The sequence below is a fragment of the Palaemon carinicauda genome, chromosome 31 (genome assembly GCF_036898095.1).
Source record: "Palaemon carinicauda isolate YSFRI2023 chromosome 31, ASM3689809v2, whole genome shotgun sequence".
Taxonomy (NCBI): Eukaryota; Metazoa; Arthropoda; class Malacostraca; order Decapoda; family Palaemonidae; genus Palaemon; species Palaemon carinicauda.
Window position 1 is genome coordinate 29,425,194 of NC_090755.1, and position 12,500 is coordinate 29,437,693.

General features: G+C 31.9%; 5 non-coding genes across 5 annotated transcripts in view; all 5 read right to left on the reverse strand.

Moving 5' to 3' along the window:
* Positions 1-3,089: 3,089 nt before the first annotated feature.
* On the reverse strand, positions 3,090-3,171 carry TRNAS-AGA (transfer RNA serine (anticodon AGA)). The gene has a single exon. It is a non-coding gene; the product is annotated as a tRNA-Ser (tRNA).
* A 1,896-nt stretch (positions 3,172-5,067) lies between these two features.
* On the reverse strand, positions 5,068-5,149 carry TRNAS-AGA (transfer RNA serine (anticodon AGA)). Its single transcript has one exon. It is a non-coding gene; the product is annotated as a tRNA-Ser (tRNA).
* A 3,064-nt stretch (positions 5,150-8,213) lies between these two features.
* On the reverse strand, positions 8,214-8,295 carry TRNAS-AGA (transfer RNA serine (anticodon AGA)). The gene has a single exon. It is a non-coding gene; the product is annotated as a tRNA-Ser (tRNA).
* A 1,748-nt stretch (positions 8,296-10,043) lies between these two features.
* On the reverse strand, positions 10,044-10,125 carry TRNAS-AGA (transfer RNA serine (anticodon AGA)). Its single transcript has one exon. It is a non-coding gene; the product is annotated as a tRNA-Ser (tRNA).
* A 2,338-nt stretch (positions 10,126-12,463) lies between these two features.
* The window catches only part of TRNAS-AGA (transfer RNA serine (anticodon AGA)), an 82-nt gene continuing 45 nt past the window's right edge, over positions 12,464-12,500 (reverse strand). The window contains exon 1 of the tRNA in view: positions 12,464-12,500. This exon is cut by the window's right edge and continues 45 nt beyond it. This is a non-coding gene — a tRNA (tRNA-Ser).

The window sequence follows — 12,500 nt, forward strand, 5'->3', positions numbered from 1 at the left end:
GAGAGTTTCAGTACTTTCAATTGTTTAAAGAGAGGGTCAGTGTGGGCATAACGGTGACTGCACGTTATGACTCTTGACAACTTTTTGTGTGTAATAAAAAGACTATAAAGATAAGTACTAAATGACCCCCCCCCCCCCCCATATTACTGAACCGAACAATAAATGTGGATATTCTAAATGCATTTTAAACAATCAGTTGTGAGTTTCTCACTTTATACAATACTCCAATCAACTTACTAATTTTAGTCACTACTAGATATATATGATCTTTCCACTGTAATTTACAATCAATAACCACACCTAAAATTTGCACACGAACTTGTTCTAATAAGATATTGTCAATATGAATATTAATATGTAGTGATTCCGTCATCAACGATGAGAATAAAATGCATTGAGTTTTAGATATATTAAGTGTTAATTTATTGCTTTTTATCCTTGAAAAAACTTATGATAGTTCGGAATTAAATGTATTTTTAATATAATTTAGGCCTTTCTCTTGTATGGAGATGCCGTGTCATCAGCAAAAAGGAGAAATTTAAGTTTATCTGTAGTACGTGTTAAGTCATTAACATATAAGAGAAATAGAATAGGACCCAAAATTGTACCTTGTGGGACTCCACCGCTGATACTAGTGTATTGAGACCTTTAATGATTATATACTATGCGTTGCTTCCTAAAGTTCAGATAACTTCAATCATGCACTATACCTCTGATACCATAAATTTTCAACTTTTCTAACAAGATTGTGTGTGATATAGTATCTAAAGCCTTTGAAAAATCGCAAAAAAATGATATTTGAAATTCTCTTGTCTAACACATTGTGAATATTTTGGCAAAAATGATGAAGGGCAAGGTCTGTGGAGTAGTTAGCTCTGAAACCGAATTGATCGTTTGATAGAAATGAGTGTTCCGATAAGTAATCTGTTAATCTATTAGCTACAGCTTTTGTAAAAATCTTAACTTGAACTGGTTAGTGTGAAGACTGGTCTGTAATTACTATGTATTCATTTATCACCTTTTTTGGGGTATTGGAGTGACTCTGGCAATCTGTAAATGGTTAGGAAAGCATCCTTCATTAAACGAGCTATTAATAATATATACAAGAAACAGGGAAAATTTGTCAGAACAAGCTTTGACTACTTAAACATATCATCAGATCCTGTTGCTGTTAATTTCAAGTTTTTGACAATTGATTTTACTTTCAAAGGTGTTTTTGGGCGAAGGAAGAACGAGCATTGGTTCTCATTCAGGCAAATAGTAGTCATAAGAAACATTGATTGTTCGATATTCTTTGCTAAAGTACTTGCAATATTACAAAAGTAGTTATTAAATGAGCCTGCAATGTCTTGGTTATTACTATGCTTGTTATTCTCAGAAGAAACAATTTGGCAGCGTTATATAACTTTTTCCCAACAATTAATTTACAATACCCCAAGTTTTCTTAGCATCTCCCACATTTTCTTTTAGTTGACATTTATAGTGATTTTCCTTTGCTGTTTTTATTATGGAGGTTTGCACATCCCTGAATCGTTTGAAAGCTGCCCCATATGTAATGGGCTACTTAGCATATAATTTTTCTAATTTATTCCTGGGTTTGATCGAATTCTTTATAGGCTGAGTTATGTATGTCTTATCCATGTGTTTTTCCTCGATGTATGTTTCCTTAGTGGGAAATGTTTATTATAAAATTCTAAGAATCTTTCAATGTAATTATCAAAACTCGTATTTACATCATTATGTACCATATCGTTGATCCAGTAATGATTACCTAAATCTATTTAAAAATGGTTTATTGATGAACTATTATATGATCGCTTGTAAACTGTTAATTGGTGACTGGCTCTAACTAGTGTTATTTACAGAAAACGCTCTGTAAACCGGGAAATGGTCACTTATGGTAATAAAGTATATGCCACTTACTTGAAAGTTTTGCAAATTGTTTGTCCAAATATGGTCAATTAAGGTAGCTGAAGTGTTTGTTACTCTTGTTGGCTTAGTTATTGGTGGGAAGAAGCAATGTAAACACTGCAGATTAATCAAATCATTAACTTTATTATCATTACTAAGAAAGTTAATGTTAAAGTCACCCATAACATTACATGGCAATATTTCCAATCGACAAAAGATCATCAGTGTTACTATTGGGAGGTTTATAGATAATTCCTACTACAAAACTGAAGAGCTGAGATATTTAGAAGAGATTAGATGTAGGGGTAATTGTAGAGAAATATCATGCAGTACGAAGCCAATAAAACTTTTGAGATAAATAGCCAATCCACCAAACGTAATCTTTTATATTGTAAAGAGAGTAGATTGCATTACTTAGACAGGTTTCACTAAATCACAAGACATCATAAACGGCTCCAGATTGATCTAAACACTGATCAATAAAAGCGTCAAAGTGAAGAGGAAGACTAGAAATATTTTAAGATAATAGCTTTAACGTGTTACTTGGCAGTTTATGTGAAGACATTGTGTCACAGAAATACTAACTGGAAGATGGTTATATACAATACATTCATTTCCAAGATCATGATTAAAGTTATATGTACTAAAATTCAAGTTAAGTATATCAAAGGGATACTGGTGATTATCACTTGGTCTAATTACATTAGAGAATTCTGTTTCATTTAAATTTTTAAAGGCAAAAAATTCATTATAAACAGGTACTTATGTAGTTGAATTATATACAACTTGGTTTACTGTGCAATTATTGCCCCCTTCCCTCCAAGTTTGGACGCTCTTGTTGCCGGCCGCGAAGTTCTCTCTTTGTAATGTAATATTCAACAAGCTAAAAATTGCTGTACATTTTGGTTCTTAAAGAGAAGGGGGTTAAAGTTTTGAAAGAAAACACTGTTTTAGCAAATCTTTTTCCACATTTCTATTCAATCGTATTCATGTCTTACAGTGCATATAATGCAAGCGTTTATTTTCTTGAACACAATTGATAAGGAAATGAGTGACGAGAGACATTGCATCAAGGATATTCCAGAGGTATGTGCGTATAGCTCTGCGGTTATTTCTCGCGCGCCTTCAGTAGTTGGCACCCTTCCTCTTTGTAATTTCCTTTTAAAACTTTCACATTTCGCAGTGAGTAGGATTCGAACCTACGCGGGAAGATCCCATCTGCTTTCTAGTCAGACGCCTTAACCACTCGGCCATCACTGCACATAATGCGTTTAGTATACATTATTATAAATAGTCACATAGTCACAGGTCATTTTACAGTCGAGATGCAGGTACGTGAAATCCTTTGCAGGTATAACATGATCCAAAATATTTTCAACCTAAAAATGGTAACCTCTATCAATATATATATATATATATATATATATATATATATATATATATATATATATGTATATACATATACATATATATATATATATATATATGTATATATATATATATATATATATATATATATATATATATATATATATATATATAATTATGCATATATACATGTGTATATTTGTATGTGGATATATATGTAAATGTATATATATAAATAAATAGATCATTCTTATAATTCATAACTAATCTAGAAATTTTCACTGTCATAGTATAATATTGAAGTGTACATATTTATAAATAGTCACATAGTTATAGTGCATTTTACAGTCGAAATGTAGTTAAGAGAAATCCTGCCCCCTTTTTTCTACTACTCATAATCCTTCCCTTCTCTCCCAGTGTCTTCTGCTCACTGGGACTTGCTTTTATAATACTTTTTCTGCTACTGAAACTCTTCTCTTCGCTTTGATGAGCTGATTTTTGTGCCCGAGCAGTTGCTTGGTGCAAACCGACATCATTGCAGTCCTGCTCATTGTGCTGAGCAATTGCATCTGCCTTGTCAAGTCTCTAATAAGTTGTGTTGTGAGAAAAATGATTCCATACTCAACTGTATAAGAAAAACGGAGAAAATATTGTCATCTTGCGGTCTCGGTCTCTGTGGTGAGCGACTGCACAAGAACACACTCTGTGTGTACCTCTTGTTTTGAGCTTATTCTTTGAGTTTAATCTTTGGGGTAGTGACTGAGACTATGAGCCCCCGTCCACAGTGATAACTCTGGGCAATCTGGCTGTGTTTGTGATTGTCGTCTTTTGTGCATGGTGATTTCAACGCTCACCATAGGACTTGGTTAAATTATGTTTCTAATAATGATCACCATGGCTTAAGAGTTTTGGACTTTGCATCTGAATCAGGCTGTGAGCAGATTATAAATGAAGATGCTCACAGGTCTGGTAACTGCTTGGACTTGGTGTAAACCGACTCCCCTGATGTATTAGCATATAAGGTAGGTTCTCCAGTTGGGACATATGATCATGCCTAATTTCGTTAGTAATTATGACTGACAGGCCTATCCCTGATATGGCATACCCGTGTAAGATATATATATATATATATATATATATATATATATATATATATATATATATATATATTTATATATATATATTTATATATATATATATATATATATATATATATACATATATATATATATATATATATATATATATATATATATATTCGTATATATATATATATATACGTATATATATATGTGTATATATATATATATATACATACATATATATATATATATATATATATATATATATATATATATATATATGTCTGTTCATATTCTCAGGCATACTGGAATGGCTTCTTGAGTGATGATTCACATTTGAATTGGTCATAATTTTTAGAATATCGATGTGGTATTCCAGATATAGTAGGGTTCGTAACATATCAATGTTATTTGTTATACGAATCAAAAGCATAATGGTACCCTTTTAATGTAATATTCTGTTCTTGAAAGGAATGGGATCGGAGTTTAAAAAAAAAAAAGACTTTTAGCAAATTTTTCCACATTTTCATTCCGACATATTCAAGACTTACAATGCATATGATGCAAGTGTTTATTTTCTTGCACACAATTGCTGGTGAAATGAATGGTCAGACCTCCAAATGCATCAAGGAATATTACAGTTTTCAGAGGATACCTCTGCGGTTATTTCTCACTCCCTTTCAGTAATTTTAAAACTTTCACATTTCGCAGTGAGTAGGATTCGAACCTACGCGGGAAGATCCCATCTGATTTCTAGTCAGACGCCTTAACCACTCGGCCATCACTGCACATAATGCAATTAGTATACATATTTATAAATAGTCACTGCATTTAACAGTCCAAATGCAGTTACGTGAAATCCTTTGCAGGTATAACAAGAGACCAAAAATATTTTCAACCTAAAAATGATAACATTTATCAGTATATAACCATATATATATATATATATATATATATTATATATATATATATGTGTGTGTGTGTGTGTGTATATACAGTATATATATAATATATAATATATAATATATAACTATATACATATGATATATATATAATTATATATATACATATATAATATATAATTATATATATATATATATATATATATATAAATATATATATATATATATATATATATATATATATATATATATATATACATATATATAGATATATATATGTGTGTGTATATATATATTCACACATGTATATAATGATTTATATATACATATGTGTATGTATGTATGTGGATATATATGTACAGTATATATATATATATATATATATATATATATATATATATATATATATATATATATATATATATACATATATATATAAATAAATAAATCATGTATTTCACAACTAATCTAAAAATTTTCACTGTCATAGTTATGACATTGAAGTGTAATTTAATTTTTCAACCAATTAACTCCTGACGAAGAATCGTGTAATAAAGGAATTCAAAACAGGTGTTGACCCTAAATATTAAATATCTTCTCCTGATGCCTAACTGAAGGTCAGCTTTTTTCGGGAGAGATGTTATACATTTTTAGCCGTCATTAGGACAGTGTATAGTAATGATAATTTTGTAAGGGTAAGGTAACATTTCCGATAATCGAATGTAGAAGTAGCAAGGCAAACAAAGTCGGAATGACAGTGCAGAAGATATTTAGAAGGATTTAAATTCTTATTCTGTTAGGAGATATTATGCAAAATCCGGGACCAGTACGTCGTTGAGTTCGCCAGTTTCGTCTAATGCATTGCAATATTCGAGAAATTTACATTTCCTTCAAGACAGTATGATATTCCATTATGCTCTCATTTGAGCTTCCTATTCCGAGTTTTAAGAAAACAATGGTGGAGTGGAAGCAGATGTACGTCAGAGAGTGAATGAAGGTTGCAAAGTGTTGGGGGCAGTTAAGGGAGTAGTAAAAAATAGAGGGTTGGGCATGAATGTAAAGAGAGTTCTATATGAGAAAGTGATTGTAGCAACTGCGATGTATGGATCGGAGTTGTGGGGAATGAAAGTGATGGAGAGACAGAAATTGAATGTGTTTGAGATGAAGTGTCTAAGGAGTATGGCTGGTGTATCTCGAGTAGATAGGGTTAGGAACGAAGTGGTGAGGGAGAGAACGGGTGTAAGAAATGAGTTAGCGGCTAGAGTGGATATGAATGTGTTGAGGTGGTTTGGCCATGTTGAGAGAATGGAAAATGGTTGTCAGCTAAAGAAGGTGATGAATGCAAGAGTTGATGGGAGAAGTACAAGAGGAATGCCAAGGTTTGGGTGGATGGATGGTGTGAAGAAAGCTCTGGGTGATAGGAGGATAGATGTGAGAGAGGCAAGAGAGCGTGCTAGAAATAGGAATGAATGGCGAGCGATTGTGACGCAGTTCCAGTAGGCCCTGCTGCTTCCTCCGGTGCCTTAGATGACCGCGGAGGTAGCAGCAGTAGGGGAGTCAGCATTATGAAGCTTCATCTGTTGTGGAAATGTGGGAGGTTGGGCTGTGGCACCCTAGCAGTACCAGCTGAACTCGGTTGAGTCCCTGATTAGGCTGAAGGAACATGGAGAGTAGAGGTCCCCTTTTTGTTTTGTTTCATTGTTGGTGTCGGCTACCCCCCAAAATTGGGGGAAGTGCCTTGGTATATGGATGGATGGAAGAAAACAATAATTTTGTAACAGGATGCCATTCATAGGGCAAGGGGAAGGACTGTGTATCTTAGGATTAAGTAACCTGTAATAAAGGTTTTAGGCAAACATAACTTTTATTTGTGATCGATTTATAGCAATCCAGAGTTGATGGTTCTATCTTCGATTGTCCTCTTGCCATTATGGCTAAGATACAAGATTATAGAAAAACCTCTGTTTTGCTTGTTGGTGATTTCAACGCTCACCATAGGGAGTGGTTAAATTCTGTTTCTCTTACTGATCATGGCTTAAGAGCTTTTTACTTTGCTTCTAAATCAGGCTGTGAGCAGACTATATGAGAAGCTACTCACAGGTCTGGTAACTGCTTGGACCTAATACACACCGACTCCCCTGGTGTTGTGGCATGTAAGGTATGTTCTCCACTTGGGACGTCTGGTCAAGCCTTGATTTTGCTGGTAATCAAGTCTGATCCTGATGTGTCATTTTCACTTTAAGATATATATATATATATATATATATATATATATATATATATACGCACACACACACATATATATATATATATATATATATATATATATATATATATATATATATATATATATGCGCACACACATATATATATGTATATATATATGTATATATATATATATATATATATATATATATATATATATATATATATATGTATATATATATATATATATATATATATATATATATATATATATATATATATAAATAATATTTCAGGCAGACTGGAATGGCATATTCATTGATCTTTTTATAATTAAATTTTTTAAAATTTTGAAAATATAAATGTGGTATCGCAGAGATAATATTGTTTGTAACAAATCAAAGTATTTCTTGTACGATTAATAAGTATAAATGTCTTTCTTTTTAATGTATTATTACAGCAAATTTAACATTTCGAGTAAATTAATGTTCTTAGAAGGAATGGGATCAGTGTTTTGAAAAATTATTTTATCAAATCTTTTTCCATATTTCGATACAGACGTATTCATAACCATCATGCAAGAGTTCATATTTTTTATCATAATTGCTGGTGTAATGAGTGGTAAGACGTCCATTGCATGAAGGATATTCCAGAGGTCTCGAGGGATAAGTCTGCGGTTATTTCTCACTCCCTTTTAGCAGTGGGCACCCCCTCTCTGTAATTTTCCTTTAAAACTTTCACATTTCGCAGTGAGTAGGATTCGAACCTACGCGGGAAGATCCCATCTGATTTCTAGTCAGACGCCTTAACCACTCGGCCATCACTGCACATAATGTAATTAGTATACATATTTATAAATAGTCACATAGTCACAGGGCATTTTACAGTCGAGATGCAGGTACGTGAAATCCTTTGCAGGTATAACATGATCCAAAATATTTTCAACCTAAAAATGGTAACCTCTATCAATATATATATATATATATATATATATATATATATATATATATATATATATATATATATATATATATACATGTGCATATATATATGTGGATATATATGTATATATATAAATAATTAGATTATTCATGTAATTCATAACTAATCTAGAAATTTTCACTGTCATAGTATAATATTTAAGTGTAATTTAATTTTCAACCAATTTACCCCTGACGAAGAATAATGTAAAGAAGGTATTTGAAACAGGTGTTGACCTTAGATATTTAATGGGAAAATATTAATACAGTTTTTGTCTTCTCCTGATACCTGACTGGAGCTCAGTTTGTAAGGAGAGATGTTGGACATTTTTATACGGCACAAGGACAGTATATAATAATTGTAAAGGTAAAGCAGCATTTCCGATAACCGAATGTAGAAGTAGCAAGGCAAACAAAGCCGGAATGACAATACAGAAGATACTTTAATGCTTTTAATTCTTATTCTGTCAATAGACATTGAGCAAAATCTGGAATAGTACATCGTAGATTCCGACAATTGCGTCTAATGCAATATTTGAGGACTTTACAGTTGCGTCAAGACAATATATTCTATTATGTTCTCATCTGAGCTACTTATTCAGAGAGTTAAGAAAACAATAATTTTGAAATGGGATGCCATTCCCCTGGCAAGAGAAATGGCGGTGTATATTAGGATTAGTAAGCTGTGATAAAGGTTTGTGGCAGACATAACTTTTATTTGTGTTCGATTTATAAAAATCCAGAATTGATGGTTCTATCTTCGATTGTCCTCTTGCCATTATGGCTAAGATACAAGATTGTAGAAAAACCTGTTTTGTTTGTTGGTGATTTCAACGCTCACCATAGGGAGTGGTTAAATTCTGTTTCTCTTACTGCTCGCCTTGGCTTAAGAGTTTCGGACTTTGCCTTTGAATCAGGCTGTGAGCAGACTATATGAGAAGCTACTCACAAGTCTGGTAACTGCTTGGACCTAATATACACCGAGGCCACTGGTTTTGTGGCATATAAGGTACGTTCTCTAGTTGAGACGTCTGGTTAAGGCTTAATTTCGTTGGTAATTAAGTCTGGGAAGCCTGTTCTTGATTTGTCATTTTCATTTTAAGATATATATAAAATTTCAGACAGACTGGAATGACTTGTTCATTGATCTTTTATATTTAAATTTAAAATTTTGAAAATATAAATGTGGTATCGCAGATATAATATGGCTTGTAACAAATCATAATATTTTTTATACGAATAATAAGTATAAATTTCTATCTTTTTAATGTATTATTACAGCAAATTGAACATTTCGAGTAAATTTATGTTCTTAGAATGAAGGGGATCGAGTTTTGAAAAATTATTTCAGCAAATCTTTTTCCATATTTCGATACAGACGTATTCATAACCTACAAGAGATATATAATGCAAGAGCATATTTTTTAACATAATTGCTGGTGAGATGAGCGTTTGTTACAACCCATATTATCTCTGCGATCATTTGCATCAAGGATATTCCAGAGGTGTCGAGGGATAACTCTGCGGTTATTTCTCACTCACTTTCAGTAGTTGGCACCCTCCCTTTGTAATTTCCTTTTAAAACTTTCACCTTTCGCAGTGAGTAGGATTCGAACCTACGCGGGAAGATCCCATCTGATTTCTAGTCAGACGCCTTAACCACTCGGCCATCACTGCACATAATGAAAATGGTATACATATTTATAAATAGTCACATAATCACATTGCATTATAAAGACGAGATGCAGTTTCGTGAAATCCTTTGCAGTTATAACACAAGAGATAAAAAATATTTTCAACCTCCAGATTGGCAACCTATATCAGTGTGTGTGTGTATATATATATATATATATATATATATATATATATATATATATATATATATATATATATATATATATATATATATATATATATATATATATATATATGCTTATTTTATAAATGTCATGCATTTATGTAATATATATATATATATATATATATATATATATATATATATATATATATATATGTTTGTACGTGTATTTACGAAAAACTATTCATGTATTTCAAAACTAATCGAGAAATTTTCCCATCCATAAATTTATTGCCTATGCCTGGTATATAATTACCCCTGTTTGTTTCTTAGTTTATTTATTTGTCTGTTTGTTTGTGAGCAAATTTATACAAAAGCTACTGTACCGATTTTAACCAAACTTAGTAGTCATGTGTGGTATCACCTGAGCATGAATCTTCAACATCAAAGTACAAATACGCAGCTGTACTCTGAAAAAAATAGCATTGTTAAATAAATGAGAAATATTTTGTTAGTATGTTATTTTGTTTTAAACATTACGCAAACTTTGTGAACATGTGGGGAGTGACCTAAAGACAAATCCATTAGATTTGGAAGAAAATATACTGAAGTACAATTACTCGGTGGAGTCGAGAGCGAATTAAGACTGATTGACGTGGTCAAAACATGCTCTCTACCGAGTTTCCCTCTATTGTAATATCATTGTTCAACACATTTACTCCAGATGGAGAGTCACGGAAAGAAGGCATTTGAAACACGTGTCGAAACTACACCAAATTTTAGGTAAAAAATATTTAATGCTGTTTTCTTCCTCTTCTGATACGTAACTGGAGCTCAGTTTGCTGGGAAATGGTATACAATTCTAGACATCGTGAAGGTGGTTTATAGTAATTTTAAACATTAAGTAACTTGTCCAATGATCGAATTTAGAAGTACCAAGGCAACAAAGCCTGGTGTCAGTGCAGAAGACACTTTTAATGATTTTAATTCTTATTCTGTGTGAAGATATTAAGCAAAATCTGGGACCAGTACGTCGTAGAGCTCGCCAGTTTTGTCTAATGTATTGCAATATTCAAGGACTATAGTTTCTTCAAGAAAGTGGTATTCTATTATGCCCTCATCTGAGATCCTTATTCCGAGTTTTAAGAAAACAATGATTTTGAAACGGGGTTCCATTCCTAAGGTAAGGGGAATGATGATGTGTATTATACCTTATGATAAACATTTTTGGCAGGCATAACCACTTTTATTTGTGTTCAATGTATAGCAATCCAAACTTTATGGTTCCATATCCGATTGTCTTATTTTGTTTGTTGATGATTTCAACGCTCACCATCGATAGTGGTTAAATTCTGTCTCTCTTACTGATCACTATGGCTTAAGGATTTTGGACTTTGCCTCTGAATCATACTTTGAGCAGATCATAAGTGAAGCTACTCACAGGTCTGGCAAGGGTTTTTACTTAGTATAAAGCGAATCCCTTTGAATATTGGCAAATAAGGTATGTTCTCCAGTTGGGACATATCAGATCATGCCTTAATTTCGTTAATAAATAAGATTGAGCAGCCAATCCCTGACATATCATACTTGTATGATATATATATATATATATATATATATATATATATATATATATATATATATATATATATATATATTTATATATATATTTATATATATATATATATATATATATATATATATATATATATATATATATATATATATATATGTACTGTATATATATAATCTCAAGCAGACTGGGATGATATTTTGAGTGATCATTTACATTTGAATTGGTCATAATTTTTAAACATTGATGCGGTATCCCAGATAAAATAGTTTGTAACAAAGCAGTGTTGTTTTATAAGGATAATAAGCATAATGTTCTCTTTCTTTGTAATGTAATATATAACAAATTGAAATATGGCAGTAAATTTCTGTTCTTAAAGGAAATGGGAACGAAGTTTTGAAAAAATAGATAGTTTTAGGAAATCTTTTTCCATATTTCGATACAGGAGTACTCATAACTTACAAAGGATATGATCCATTTGTTCAAATTCTTGAACATAATTGCTTGTGAGATAAGTAGTAAGACATACATTGCATCAAGAATATTCCAGAGGTCTCGTGGGATAACTCTGCGGTTATTCCTCGCGTGCTTTCAGTAGTTGGCACCCTCCTTCTTTGTAATTTCCTTCTAAAACTTTCACATTTCGCAGTGAGTAGGATTCGAACCTACGCGGGAAGATCC